At 43.0% G+C, this 16,036-nt stretch overlaps 1 protein-coding gene across 1 annotated transcript in view; it reads left to right on the top strand.

Annotated features, from left to right (window-relative positions):
• LOC139284293 (tetratricopeptide repeat protein 28-like) overlaps positions 1-16,036 on the top strand; it is a 154,636-nt gene that overhangs the window by 29,425 nt on the left and 109,175 nt on the right. The gene's annotated exons all lie outside the window — the stretch shown is intronic.

Here is a 16,036-nt window from a genome sequence, read left to right as displayed (position 1 = left end):
GCCGCCCCGTTGTGCTGCTGCCCTAAAGCGATGTAGCACCAGAAAGTCTACTTAATTATTTAAAATATCAATGAATTAAATAGTAACTCAACGTTGGATTTTTTATGATCCAACTTGTGATTTTTATTGGTCAGTGATGTAATGTATTGGCCTCTTTGCCAGAGGACTATCTATCGCTACAGCATTTTGATTAGTCACATTAGACTGTATTACAATGATAAATTATTCAAACTTCTACTTCTCTTCTAGTCTACCCAGCATACTGTACTCCACAGAATTTCTTTCATTTCCTCCTCTACCACCAACCATTGTTTTTGGCTTCCTGTAAATGGATGGAAGGGCCTCAGTGTGTTTGCTACTCAGCCCTTTTCACTCTTTTTCACTTGTTCATTTCACACCGATTCTCACCTTCCTGCCCTTTTCCACTTATTGTTCAGCCCTTGAATGACTTAGCTACCTCTTCCAGCCTCCTGTTCCTTTACCAGCTGGTTTAGAAATAAACAGGCTAGTGGTTTCTGTGTTGGCAGTGCCACTGTGATCTGGTGGGTCGTAGGCGGCGTAGCGCTGCCTGCTGCACCAGATGCTCGAAATTACGCCGTCCACACTGCAGCCCCCTCGCTCCCCCAGACTGCTCGCAGCTGCCACTGAAAGGCTGGGATTTCATACAGCGCAGTCGGCGTTTCTTCACGGGCAGCGGGCTCAAAATTACACTACATTACTGCAGTTTCAGCACACCAGAATCCTGCTCAGTGCTCTCTTTTAAAGACTATTCCTGACACATTTGAATAAGATAATGAATGAAGCGAATGTTGGAGCACAGATGGGGTTTTGAATGTTTCAGTGCCTCATGAACACGGTCCAATTACTTAAACACAGATAAGATGTAAAAGATCCGTCACTTTTCTCTCTTACTTTGACGTTTGCTTGTGCATAAAGTCCTAGCTTTTGGTCCAGTGAGAGCGCCATTGAGGAGGTCATCTCAGCTTAGCACGCCAATTAATCCTGCCACTCATCAGGAGTTTGCTTGAGAATGGCAGTGGTTTATAGTGGAATTATGCTCTGCACTAATTAGTGGTTAGCATTGACAGTGTCAAGGAGAAATAGTGAACTGGAGCGTTACCATGTGACAGCGCGGACAGAAGAGACCGGCTGCTAATGCTGTCTTTTACACACTTATCACTCAGGGGGAGTAGACTCTGTCAATATCCTCGTTCCCCATTCTATCCATTTCTTCATTCATACATATTTCTTTACAAATCTCCTGTTTCCCGTTTGCCTTTCTCCATCCTTTTCTCCTCCACCCTTTCCTTTCTTGTCACCCAGCCAGCCCTCTGGCTGTGCGCCTCACAGTTGCCATGGTAATGATATAGTTTCTCATCTCTGTAATGTGATGTCTTATTAGGTTTCATTGGGGCGTGTGTCACTATTTTATTTCACGCGCCATTTGGTGAGCTTCGGTCTCCTGTTGAAAAACCTCGTGCCTGAGAGGTGAGCAGTGAGTGCACCGACAGCCAAGTGTAAAAGCTCCAGTGTACGTCTGTGAGGGTCCTGATGGAGAGGAAGAGGACAAGATTGAGTGAGACAGAGCGAGAGATATGTGGGGCAGTGCCTGCTGTAGCTGTATTATATTTCCTTCTTGGTTCACAGTATTAACTTGCAGAACAGATACATGAATCGTAATGTGAAAGGCATGCTTGTCCCTGGGTAGCTCTGTGTTTTCCTCTGTTCTGTGAGGCTGGCACACCAGGGAGGGGTTTCAGCTGCTACCCAGCAGGAGGCACTGTGTGTGTGCTTTCAACCGTCCACTGAGAAAGCACTTTATTTGCAATAGAGTGTGCCTACTCTATCTCCATCTGTCCTGAGAGGGTTCTGTAGATAGGTTAGTTGATGTGGACCATTGGTGATGGTGATCCAGTGGTAGGAGAACTGCTGCTGCAGTCATTACTTTACTTCCATTTTTCTCTTCATACATTTGTAGATATGCACAGTATTTTCTATAGCTGGATAATCAATGTTTGTATTTGTAATGGAGGTCTGTGTGTTTGTTGAGAACACGTCCTTTTGAGTTGTCAGTGTGCCTTGTATTGTTCTCTTCTGTGTGTGTGCGCAATTATAAGCATTGCTTTGAACAGCTGTGAAGAAAATGGTGGGGAGGGGGCTGCAGTCAATAACTGATCAATATTAGCCCAGATGCCACTGTCAAGCACTTCAATAGAGTTTCTCCAACGGTGGTTTTTATCCCCCACCATGTATTAACTGCCTTATGTCAGCCCACAGGGCTTTTAAAAATGACCCTCCTTGCTTCATCTGTCCTGTTTTTGCAGATGTGGACTTCCATAGGCAGCTTCAGCTGAGAAATGACAGCCAGGACTGTGCGATTGTGGCTATTGAACTGGTTATTGGGGTGGTAATTGCACATCACCACTGCTCTTAATTTGCACAGGATTGCGGCAGCTCAATGAAGCTGTTCTGTTTCTCACTATTTTCAATTTGAAAGTACTCCACATTTCAGTGTGTGTGTGTGTGTGTGTGTTGGGGGGGGGGTGTTAAAATGATTTTCAGCAGCCAAGATGACGTTTGTGTTTTATACTTGAAAACTGCCTATTTTCTGGTGGAGGTGCTGAAGCTGGCATCATATTATACTGTTTTTGTTGCAAGACCAGTAAAATTTAATTAGAAAAATTACACCACATATAGAGAGCCATTTAATTAAGTGTGCACAATAACAATCAAGGCAGCGTATCGTATCTCTCTCAGTGGATTTTTTTCCAATCTCATGCATCTCCGATTGATTGGCCTCTTTTTCAGTTCGTCAAATATTAGACTATACTTGTAAATGATGCTGTGAAAAGCATAACCACAAGTATGTTTTTACCTTTTTGAACTTTGTGCAGTGACCTAACTGCACATAAGGTTTAATTTACACAGTCTCCACCCACCAAACTGTGCTGAAATGCAGCTTTGAAGTTCCCTTGTAGTCCCTCTTAATAATGCTCTCAGAAACCTTCTTTTGGCTCTGTGGACGAGGAGGCAGCTGACAGAAAATACCAAATACCATCTCCCTGTATGTGTTTGTGATGAGACCCAATCACTGAAATTCCTTGTGTACAGTAAGCGTTTGGGCCTGTGTATGTAGAGCTTTGGTTAAACCATGGGTAACTAGGTGAAGCTCGTTTTGGGTTTGTTCTCTTGGGGTGCGCTTGTTTTTTATGTATCCCAGCCAGGCTCAAAGAGGAGGGACGGTGTGCTTTGGATGGCATCTGTTGTCTTTCCTTCTCCTCTGGGCTCCATGCCAGGCATGTGTTTGTCAGATGGCAGTGCTGGTAAGATGGAGGTTTCTAATATATCTTGACACATTCGCTCCGCATTCTCCTTGACTGGGTCATTTATAGTATTTTGAGACCTTGGGATATTATAATTTGTATCTATATTCATCGCGACTCAAATTAAAATGCTGCCCTCTGAGCACAAATGTGGTAGTGTTACACCAGGAGCCGGGTCTGTTTAAAGAATTTAATTAGCATTTCACCCATAATAGACCTGAACTTTATCGCTAGCTTGGGTTAATATGGTGCCCTTGAAAAGATCTGTCGCCTATTTACAAAATCAAGCAAAACAACTTAATTTACCTTTCAGGAAAATGTATCAAAATGAATGAAAAATTACATAATAAGTTTGTGATGTATAGACATCGACGTTGGACAAAGAGATGTTCAATTGCATGGAGTTGATTATTACGTAGTCTGGGACATGTCATGGATAAAAGAAAAAAACATGTGCGTGATTTAATAATTCATGCTCTCAGTTTAATAATTTGTGCACACAAATTAGTAATTTGTGCTCTCAATTTGTTATCATCTCTCCCCCTCTTGTAGAGGGCAGCAAATGCCTTTGGCACAGTGCATTCAATGAGCCAGAAGTTTGAAGAAGACGATGAAGAAGACATTTATTAAGTGCTCCAGAACCCTGAAGCTCCGTTTTTTAAAAACCTGATTGTTTTATGTAGTTTTGGATTTGAGCTCGGTCAGAGAGAGAATTAATTACACTGTGTGAAATGTGAAATTTGAAGGTGTCCAGTCTTCAGCTCTCTTCTCTGCTTGGGAGAAGCAGATTTAGGTCAGGGAGATTTGGGGGTGGCAGAGCAGCTGGGGAGCTTGTTCTGGACTGTCAAAGCTGCCCTGTATACCATCTGGATTGGCTGATAGTGCTGCAAAGCCAGTTATCCTCTTTAGAGAACTGTGTGGATCTGCATAGCAAGAAGCCTCCTATGCAACTCTACCTCTGGTGCATTGAAACCAAACTTTAGGTGATCATGGCATGCATATCACATTACTCCTCTCTTTTCTACTTCATATGTGCAGATGGGCATTCACCTGTATGCACACTAACACACCCACAAAGACACAAATGTAACCTGGCAGAGTGTTCACCAAATGTTAAACAGTCAGGACTTTGGGGATACACTAACCATTCACCCTGAGCTCCACAAAGTATTTTCTCCTTTAAATATCTAAGAACACTCTCACAGATTTCTCCCTTACCTTCAGCCCTTTGCATCAGTACAATCATGTCCAGGATGTCCAGACTGTTCCCATAGAGTCGTCCAAGCGCTCACAACTTTCATGCTCAGAAGCAGCCCTTTATGCCTCAGTAATAATCGGTACAGACTGGAAGCTTTTACAGCCAGGATTCACTTGTCAGATTTGAGAAGTGTAATGCAAGTTTTGCATTCTCAGATATCACCGTGTGACAGACAGTTCAAGTGTTGGTGTGAAAGCATCAGCTTGCCCCCCTTTCTGCGTCTGTGCAACTCACATTGCTCTCCGCTTCAGAGGGTTTCTGATAAAGCCAAACTGAACATAAATGCCTGAATAGTCAATACGGTTGATGAGAAAATCCACTTTTTTTATCCCTAAATCCACTTCTTGTTGAGATGCCATTTACTGTAGTAATCGCGCCTCAAGCACCACTTCTGCTCAGCCTGTTGTGGAGCACTCTTCCAAAGTGGAAGGTAAAAATGAACATTGCACCTCTCAATTGAAGCTGTGACGCTAGTTATCGTACCTTTGATTCCATCCCTAAGTGTTAATACATTTTGTGTCGATGTTAATGAGCATATAATCCACTCTTAATACCCTCTACGTTCGTGTGTTGTTTTTTTTTAGTCAGTGTGGGTTGTGAAGCCCAGACAGTAATTTGCACACTGTTGTACAGCTGGTAATTTTAGCGAGGCAGTGTAATTGATCAAAGATGCTCAAATCCTGATGCTAAACTATGGCTTCCCATGAATTATGAGATCTAGCTTTTCTGATCTTCTGGATTCTTTATGGAGTTTTATTCATTATTTATGTTTTCTCCCATTAGGAAAATACACACATGAATTGTCCTTTGAAAATTTTCTTGATCATTTTGTATGTTTTTGTGACTGATCTGGCCATATATCGTACACGTGTAGTGTTCAAAGTGTGGGATTATAGTTGTTTGCTCTTGTGCATTGCATCATTTTGCTTATCTCCACACGGACCACACACTGCGTGTAGTGAGCGTGATGAAAGACAATGGATGATTGATGCATACAGAGCATCCACACATCTGTTGTGCTCCTCGGGGGGAGTTTTGAGGGATGCCCAGCCCCTTTGAGAGGTGCTGGGGTGTGGGAAGATGCAGTTGGGACGCAACGTGGAAACTCTGCAACTCTCAAACTCAGCTTTCCCCAGCATTACGTCATCCCTTGGCCTTTTTCTCCAACCGCATCAAACAGTCCTGAGGCTGGGCGTGTTTACAGGGAAGGGCAGTAGATGGGCTCCACTGGGCTTTTGGTTACCCTGAAACCTGGTCTCCTAGTATTCGTGTTTTCTGGCACCTGTGAACTCAAAATCTGATCCAAACTAAATGTCATGATTGAAGTTTAAAAGACATTTGGCTATGACACAGTTGTTTAAAGTCGACAGCCTGTTGGCCAAGTGAGAACATGTTTAGATAGACAATAGCGGCCCGTCGAAAGACTTTGTTGTTGTATTAATTTCACGTCATCTCAGAGAGTCCTGACACAGACGGTTCCAGCAAAAAAAACACAACAGTTGAAACTGGCTCAACTCTTGCCACAGTGCAATGCAATGTCATCCTGCTGTGTACTGAATTATCCAATCTTGTGTGTGCATATTCCATATTATTTTATAGCATAAATGGCGTAATTACAATTATCCCGTTTTACTTTGCGATCATCAAGATGGAGCATGAAATGATTATTGCTGTGATAACTTTGCAGAGTTGTACAATCCTTCCTCATTGTACTATAAACCCACTATGCAGTGTTTTTATTGTCTGTCCGTCCCATTCTCGTGCAATGCCTTGAGGGAATTTCTTCACGTTTGGCACAAACATCCACATGGACACAAGGATGAACTGAATTCGGTGGTCAAAGGTCAAAGGTCACTGTGACCTCATAAAACACATTTTTGGCCATAACTCAATTGTTGCGGTGATAAAGGTCAATGAGGAAACAATAACTAGCACAGTACGAGCTTTCCGCCATCTCATCCATTCTGCCTTTCACTTCCTGCCTCATTCTGAATTTCGTCGTCTTAATCACGTGACTGCAAACAAACGTGTTGGAGCGTTTCTAGCTAATTGTGATCCTGTGAGTGAGTGAGTGAGTTCCACCTGCAGCTCATAGAGAGGCTTTGCATCTAAAAATGCCAGGAGAAAACAAAAGCCACACCACATTTTGTGCAGCTAAACTCTATAAGAATCCATCTTTACATAATCGATTGCGTGTGTACATGGAATCATACATATGTACAAATCTCTAACAGGGTCTAAAACCCTCTCCTCACTTACCTTTCTGACATTAGGAACAGGAGGGGTTCCGGCTGACATTTTTCAAATGGGCAACCAGGTGCAACCTCAAGAACGCCTCGGAGAAGAGACTGATCTCTATTTGTGTGGTCAATTGCATCGAGACCACAGAAGAAGAAGTGCAAAAGCCACAGAGTTCTTAAAAACAGATCAGTGTAATGGCAGTGTAATGAGGAGACTATGACAGGAGGCTTTCTGCCCCGCTGTCAAGTGTGGCCATTCAGAACAGGTAGAAACTTTTTTTGTCTTTAAACTTGGCGGGACAACACGTCTTATGACCTTGTTTGTTTCAAGCATACTGAACCCTTAACAAAGCCTCTTGTGCTGTTTTCATGCTGAACCTACCTGCTAAGATGTTTATGGTCATCGTTCAACTCGCTGTCACTCGTGAGTAGCACTTAATCATGATTCAACTCCATGTTCCATGAAGTGATGCAATTCAGCTCATAATAAATCCAGCAAATAAGCCATTGTCACATTAAGTACCACTGCATGCATCTTAATATCGCGTAGCCCTTAGTTATGAGTTGCCACAAATTTTTATTAAGTGCTCTGACAAAGGGGCATGACATAGTTATGAAATAAAATATGGCTGATTGGAGTCACTGTTTTTCTGATGTGTTGTCGGAGGGTGATGGAGATGTTGTGATGTGATGAATGCCAAATGGAGTCTGATGAAGTGATGAGTCACAGAGGAGTGTCAGCACTGAAGCCCACTGAAGGCTGCATCTGTATCTGGCCACACTGGATACTGGAGGAGGGGGGGGGGGGGGGGGGGTACAGCGCAGGGTGCGGGTGGTGATGGATGAGGACCGAGCAAGAGAAGGACGAGGCATGAAATAGAATGAGGATGAAGGACAGAGAAGTCCTGGTCGGCCCAGGGAGGGGGAAGGAGACTGTGAGACAGAGATGGAGAGACTGAGAGTGGAGAAAGAATGAGGGTCAGAGAGAGACTAACCTACTCTGAAAATTGCTGATGTTTGCTCCTCTGAGCTGCACTGTGGCTTCGCGCTTAAATTTGCATTTACTCAGACAATATCAGGTAAGTGTATCAGGTAAGAATTCTTCCTCAGCTGTCAGACCTGTGAAGGTCAACTTGTCAATGAAGAAGACACTGGAAGGGCATAAACCTTCAGTTTTCTGTTTTTGTTTTGACCCTGAACACATTCCCTTAAGACTTGGAAGCAAGTTTCTATCTCTATTAATCACAATGGCTAATTTTGTGGAAATTCACCGACAGCAGTGTAAACATAACCTCCTTTGAAAGATTAGATGAGTATTAAGTAGATGGTTAAGAGGCACTTTGCAGTCCTTTTGTGACTTAAGATACAGATTTTCTTTTACAGTTTTTTTTTTTTTAGGAATAATAAAGTTAAGTCAAGCAAAATGTATTGAAATTGTGTTTTGTGGTTCATGGCTGCATTTGATTTTCCACCTCAAAGACTTTTGTGTTTTTGAGTATTAGACTGTTGAGCCCTGATCAAAATGTAACAATTAAACATTTTGTGCATTAATATGAAAGAATGAATTATCAAATATTATGTGGTCTTTCATTTGCAGAGCACAGACATACCAGACGAAATACAGTATATTAAGACTGTGCAATTAAAAAAGTCAGAAAGTACTGTTTTTGTGCAGTATTTAACAGATTAAGAAACCATGTCTTAAATTCTCAACCAGCACCAGATCAATCAATTTCTGCGGTGAACAAAAGAACTGGGATTCAAGAGGAAGAGAATTGTATCATGCTGGGATGGAACTCAGCCGGTGGTGTGATTCATTTTTTTTCTCTCCACCTTATTTCGAGGATGATCCAAGATTAAGCACATTCATATTCTTTACAGTGTCATAGTGATGTAAATGTAATGACTCCACTGTTCACACTGTAGCCTGAAAAAGAAACCCCTCGTGTGGGCTTTTTTCACCACATTTCTAATGACCTTCCAAATGGTCATCTATACTGGAAGTCCTGCTGTGGATCTGCAAATTACTGCTGAATTGTGGGTAAATGAAGCTTTCGTTCCGGCTGTGAGCTGTCATGATGTGTTTGAGGAAAGCGGGATTGTATTCATGCGTGCACACATGCTCACATACAGTACACTCTCTCTCTCACACACACACACACACACACACACTGTGGAGGTAAAGACAGGGATTCATCAGTCATTGAGTCATGCTGAGGGTGGCAGCTTAAAGGAAGCAGTGTCCTTTCTGTCTCCTGTAGTCCTTCTTTTACTTTCTCTCTCATCCATTAGTTTATCTGTCACTCCTCCTCCCTCCTCAGTGCTGTATCCTCAGCTCTCTCTCTCTCTCTCTCTCTCGTCCTGGCCATCCTAGTGTGGCCTGACCTTCCTTGGGTTGTCTTCCTGTCTTCCGCAGGCCGGCAGGGGAGAGGGGCCGGCTGTTACCAGGCCAGCCAGATGGCGGGGTCTAGCCTGGAACTGGAGACTCGGACTGGGCCACAAACCCACTGGCCAAACTGGTGACTGTGGCAGCAGACAGGAGCTCTGTGGGAAGCAGCTTCACCACCACTGTAACTCCCCCCATGGTCAAAAATGCTAATTAGCTGTCTTTAGCGTTCAGACAGGTGGAGTGACATTCCTGTATTTGTGCTGTAGCTGTTTGTCACAGGTGCAGGTTTTTGTCTCACAGTTTCATTGCGGACTCGTAGCTGACAGGAGGCTGAGCTGGAGTGGGATGAAGATGATTGGAGTAGAAAAGTCAAACCGATGACAAGGAGGTTTGACAGCAGGGGAGGAAGCTGGTGGGGGTGAGAGGCAGCATGTGTTTGAGCTTGATAGGAAGGGACTGGAGTGTTCCTGTCCTTGGAGTGGAGTCAAACCTCCAACGACTCCCTTCTTCTGCTACATCAGCTCCTGAGCCTCTACATGATGTGTATCAATAGCACAGGCCTATTTGATTTCAGATGGAGTAGTCGTTGCACCTTGCCCGAGGATATCATTTAAGCCATGCTAACCTTTAATATCGTGAATCATAAAGTGTGCTCTACGTAACCCTTGTTTCAAAGGAAGCAGAGAGCACAGCTGTTTGACTCAGCCACTCTCAAAATACCCCCCTGCATGCAAATGAAGTCATCTTGCTGATACGTTAGAGCAGGGCCTGTTATCAGAGTGGTCAGGGTGAGGGAGGACAACTAATTCTGGTGGGGTAACAACAGCGCTACTTTTCCTCTCTCTGTATTCCACCCCATAAGTCAGGTGTTGAGATGAGAGAGAGGCCTGTCTGTGCTACATGGCTAATTTAAGGGATTAACACCTGTTCTACCAAGGCAGATTAATCCTAATCCTGCTTTAACCCCCTTTGATCTGAAGTCAGAGTGATTTAAAGAGTGGACTGGCCTAATCCCTTCACAACAGTGACCGGAAACTACAGGTACCCGATGGAGCAGCTGGCTCCATGCTGCAGTATTTACTGTACTCGATACCACAACTTTGCGTTCATTTACTTTTCCTTTCTTACTCTGCAAAGGGATGGAGTCCCTACTGAATCCTTTTGTGCATCTCTCCTCCCTCTCCACTTCGGAAGTGTTAATTCACATTTGATGCGCTCTCACAGGGTTAGATTAGTAAGGGCAGGAAGAGCTGTCATTGGCATAATAAGCCTTGAGTATTAAGGTATTATATCCTAATCATTGAAGAAAAAAAATGTTTTGTTGAAGCAAAAGCCACAGTATCTGGTCTGGCTTTGGCTCAGTCATACTTAGCTTTTATAAATCTGCATTTTAACAACCGCACTAACCAAACGAAAGGCTGCAGAGGATCTTAGAAGTAGTTAAATATTTGCACAGTTATTTGCTATTAATTGTATTCTGTTCAAGAGATCATCAGTCATAAATTGTGGCTTTAATGCTTTAATGTGCTTATTATGATTACCAGATTGTGGTGTGTGTGACTGAGTGTGCGTGTGTGTGGGTGTGTGTTTGTGATGGTAACACATGGATACATTTGATATGAGAGAGAAAGGGGGGAAAAAAAGAGACTGTGGGAGAATTTAGATAGATTTGGTGTGGTGACGATGGTGGGAAGAAAGGTAATTGAAAAAGAGAGGCATGAGTTTGGTTTTGGGGTTTTCTAAATGAGGGACTAGAGATGGGCGGGTCTGACCACAGCATGGTTTTGTGTGTTTTTTTTATGTGTGTGTGCGTGTGTGTGTATTTGTATTCGTGGAAGCAGATAGACACAAACACATTTGAATTCATTGTCCTGCTCCATCTCTATGTTTAGTATATAGACTGAGGAGGACCACACAGGATCTCTGTCTCATGCTTCAGAGTATGTGGCAACGCTGTTATTATTGATCCCTCCACAGGCGTCAAACCCCAGCGCCTATTTAACTGCCGGACTGATTTAAACAATATGCTGGAGACTGTTTCATCCATGTCCAAGACCACTGAATTATTAAACACATCTCTAAAGCAAAGGTCCCTCTCTTTGCATAATGTCTTCACACAAATCTACTGTTGAGCGACTCCAGGGGATAAACAAGCCTTTCTTCATTAGTGTAATTGGGAGAAGAAAAAGAAAGAAGAGAAAATTAGGGGATGGGACTTAAAGAGAATAAAAAGATCATAATCATATGTCTTTATCACGCTGTGTGAAGAATCATTGATTAAACACTACAGTGTCTTAAAAGAAAGAGAGCAATAGCATTTTCATTATCACACACTTTACAGAATACAGATAAGAGTGTTTATGTTTTCTCTGTGGGACTAGAGATGAGCTTTTATATGCATCAGGACACAATGGAAACATTTACACTCCAGGGGCCTCAGTAAAATTGCTTGTGAACTTTGGAGTGTATGCATGGATGTTCCTTTATGTAGATGTAAGTTATTTTTATACCTTCAACCCACAAATCACAAATTAACTCCAATTCACACATGAGACCTGGCAGTTTTGTCTTGTGATTAGCACTCTATTGCTTGGTTGTAGGAGCCAGATTTTCTTTTCAGTTTTCAGTTATTATACCATTCCTTTATTGTGAACCATTAAAACTTGTTTTTACTTCCTGTGCATTGCCAGGCTCATTCGTTACAGCAAATCTGGTGAAAACCGAGTGGCATTTTTGCTTCTACGCCTCACAGTTCAGGACCTGAATGAAAATTTGTCTCACTTTACAAATGGCAAAAATGGGAGTAACTTTCCACCAAATGTTACAAAAATATGTTAAGTAGTGTTTAAAAATATTATGCTTACTAACAAAAAGACAGACAGACAGACAAGACAGGGACATTCTCACCAGACGTAATGAAGCAGAATAAGCACAGATGATGTGGGTAATTGAATGACGTGCTTGCTGAGGCGGTGTAACTACTACAAACAAAAAACACGTAAATATGTGATTTTAATGTACTGCTGTCCTTGTCACTGTTACCGGCTTCTGGAGGGTGTGGGCAGCCGTGTGGCTCCTTTGATACACCTTCAGACCCTTATTTTAACAGGCATCTCCAACTAGTAGAACTCGCTAGTGCAGCTACGTCTCACTAACAAAAAAAGAACAGGATTGATTGTTTTGCCCCTGTTCCGCCTGTGCCCCCCACTACAGCCTGACTCCGTGTGAATTGGTGCTTCTCGATAATCTCAGTGTGGTTGAGTGTGATCATCGAAATGAGATGATCACATCACTGAGCGTGCCAACCTGCCGACCAGCAGGCTGAAGAAAGAAATGTGGGAAAAAAAAGATGTATTCTTTACACTCCAGAAAACAGCTTTTGTCATTGAAGACCAAATCATCACACTCTTTGAACTGTTTATTAAACTGCATAGTGAGTAGTGATGCCTCCAGCTGATTCATCCTGGTGTGAGTGAATGAGTGAGTGAGTGAGTGAGTGTTTTGCCTTCACTCTGTTCTGCCATGAGTCTACTCTTGAGTTGAACCGCTCTGCTCCCCGTGGGCAGGACCCAGCAAACAAATAAGATTTGGAATGGTTTTCAGGGCCCGTAACATCAGCCTTTGCTCGGGGGCACGTTGGGTGGTCAGTGCGTGTGACCTTCTCATAGCAGGGCTCCCTAACCCCCATCCATCCCTATTAGAGGACACTTATCAGGGACAGCAGCCAGAGTGACACACTCCCAGCTGGGCTTCCCTGGAGAAAATGCTGTGCAGTGCGGGGAACGATCCCCACGGCGCACTGAGGTGTGTGTGTGTGTGTGTGTGTGTGTCTGTGTCTGTGTGTGCGTGTCTTGTGAGAATGTGTGTGGAGTTGTTCTCTGAAGATAGGACCCTGTGACTCTGAGATATGCACAGGCTCATTAATTAGAGGCTCTCATTATCCCCCCTCAGGCTCCAGACACTTAATCAACACCGAGCTCCAAGTAAGACACACGCATGCATGTACTTACACACACACATACGTGCACACATCGTGCACATCCATCTCACATAGTCCACAGCAGGCTAAATTCTGACAAAACATCATCCAAGAATGGAGCACTGTAAAAGAGGTGAATGAATGAATGCTGATGAGGGTTATTTGTTTTCAGTGATGTACGGCACAACAGAGTGGGTGGGTGTCATTGCTATTTAACACTTTTATTATTATAATGTTGTTAAGCATTTCAAAACTGATTCATCCATCTGCCATGTCCTAATGTGGAAGCAATCTGTCAAACACCGTAAATTATATTCTTATGTTATGAACGTCGATGCTGGAAATATGATGAAGGATGAAGGGCCTTGCCTTTATGAATCTTGCATTTCGGTGATGGTTTTTGTAATATTTATTCTTCAGTATTGTATGTGTGCATATTGTCACAGGGGCTTGCATATTGCTATGGACACATATCTGTGCATGTGACATTAGGGCACATATCTCAGTGATCTTGCTGTGGAATTTATTGCCTTGAAACTCCAGCCCTTGTAATTAAAAGGCCGCTGTTTATTCACACAGGGGACAGATAGCGCACAGCGACACTCGAGTGTCGTGACTTAAGAGCGAGAGGCTGTGTGAAAATAGATTACCCTCAGACATTCAGGAGAGCTTTTGGAGTGTTGCTCCTCTGTGGGGCTTTTAAAAACCTTTCTGACAGTTTTTTTTTTTTTTTTTTCTTCAAACAGCCTCTTATTATCACATGGGTGATGCACTTTTTACATCATATGGACTAATAAACAGGCAAGCAGACGGATACATGCAGGCAAATGTCCAGCTGTGTACCAAACTGTATCAGCCCACATCATGGTTTTCATTTAGACATTATTCTTCACTGGTTCCACAAAGCTGTCTAATTTTTGACGATCTTAAGTGGAAATGATTTGCTATGTAAATGAAGGCTCTTTAAATTGAAAATGTGGCTGACTGAGCTGCAACTTCAAGCCACGAACGTCTGTTCATTCCAGCAGAAAATGTGTGTCTTGTTGAGAAATGTAACAGTTACAAGGAGATTTTCCTAGAAAAAAATTATGGGATATAAGTGAAGCAATGGCAGTAGCATTCCTAAAGGGTTACTGGTACCTCTAAAAACTATTACCCTTCACAGTGCTCAGTCACAAGTATTGTTAGCAAGCCACATAATAAGCCATGTTTTCCTCTTTCTGTCGGTTGTAAGTAACAATCTGTGACTGCAACATTGGAAACACGGCTCTTAGTTCTGAGCTAGGGTGATGAACTTTTTCTACTCAACATGAGTCAGTCTTTATTTTTGTCTGACTCTAAATGTCTAACATTTCTTTAAGAGCAAAACTTACATCTAGAGAGCAGTCTGACTCATCTTTATGAACCAGCCCCGGATCAGAACATTCAGAGGAGACATTTTTGAGGGCATGATTGGCAAGAACAAGAAAAGGAAGCACAAAGTTTTAAACAGCTCCAAGTTGTGGAAAATGAAAGAGGGGTTTTTTGTTTCCCTCTGAAGGCTGGAGTCTGATTTCCTGTGCGGCTCTGATTGGGAAAGCAGAGGCACGCACAGGGAGCCTGCTTCTGTATGGAGATGCCAGATGACAGGCTTCACTACGAACAGGCTGCTGCTCAACCGCACACTGAAGTGGCCTTTGATTGATCATCAAACATGCCTTTTATGGAACAATCTCTTGTGTAAACCTGTTTTAGATGGTGCGACTTAAATGTGTGAGCGTGTGAGCGCGTGGTTGAAAGAGAACAGTGCTGTGTTTCTGTACTGGACGTAGCACAGAGCCACCAGGAGTCAGTCTCTAGCTGGCCATATGATGCAAACGTGATGTAATCTATCGTCAAAATATAGATACTGTAACACCCCCCCCTCCCTCCCCCTTTGACTACAAATGTGTGCTTTGATCACAGTGCTTGACCACAGAGTGTCTGTCTGTTTGGGTGCCAGCTGTGGCTGCGGAGGTAGTGTCGAGCATTTTGTTCATGTTCATCCATGCGGATTACCAAGTGTCTCATGGACTCCCCACGCACAGCAGGAGTTTGTCCATAAGGCCATATGTCAGCTTGCCCCCCTCCTCCCTACTTGTCTTTTGTTATCTGAGTGACCCTTAGGTGCACAGCGGACCCCGCTGACCCTGTAGAGACGCCAGCTTATTGACCAACTCACAGCTCCATGGAGTCCATTACCTAAACCAATTTAAATCACAAGCTTATTCTTTTAACTGATCTCACCTCGCTTCAATATCGAGACAATTCCTCGTGAATAAACAATAATATAGTTACTGTATTCATGTTTTCACATATTCAGTGATAAATATTCTGGTTTTGTGTCGCAGCAACTGGGTTCAGCACCAGTAGATCTGTTTTAACTGTTTGATAGCAGTTCCGCTTTAAAATTGTTTTCATTCTGTGACTGTGGCAGCGATTGTGGTGAGAGGTTTCTTACCAGAATAACCAGGTCCTCTGTTTTTAATTTTATTCAGCCCACTTCCACAATTACTGATAAAAAAAAGTCTGTTTTTAAGCATGGGAAAGCCGCAGATATTTTCTCACTCTGGCCAGATGATGCCAAACAAAAAATCTTTGGCAATTGTATGCATCTGATGGCTGTGTGCGGTAAAATATTGCACAGTATACTATATGTGACAGCTGCTCTCAGAAGGAGGAAACGGGGAGAGTGTACATAAACAGGGCTTTAGTTGTCTGCAGCGTCCAAGGCTCTCCATCCTTTGTGAATTGCGTCTTTTATGCAGGAATTCAATCTACTATTCCCCTGAAAATAATCAAGGACAGTATCCTCTACTGATAGAGATC

This window comes from Enoplosus armatus, chromosome 4 (assembly GCF_043641665.1).
Source record: "Enoplosus armatus isolate fEnoArm2 chromosome 4, fEnoArm2.hap1, whole genome shotgun sequence".
Classification (NCBI taxonomy): Eukaryota; Metazoa; Chordata; class Actinopteri; order Centrarchiformes; family Enoplosidae; genus Enoplosus; species Enoplosus armatus.
This window is presented reverse-complemented; position numbering and strand designations above follow the sequence as displayed.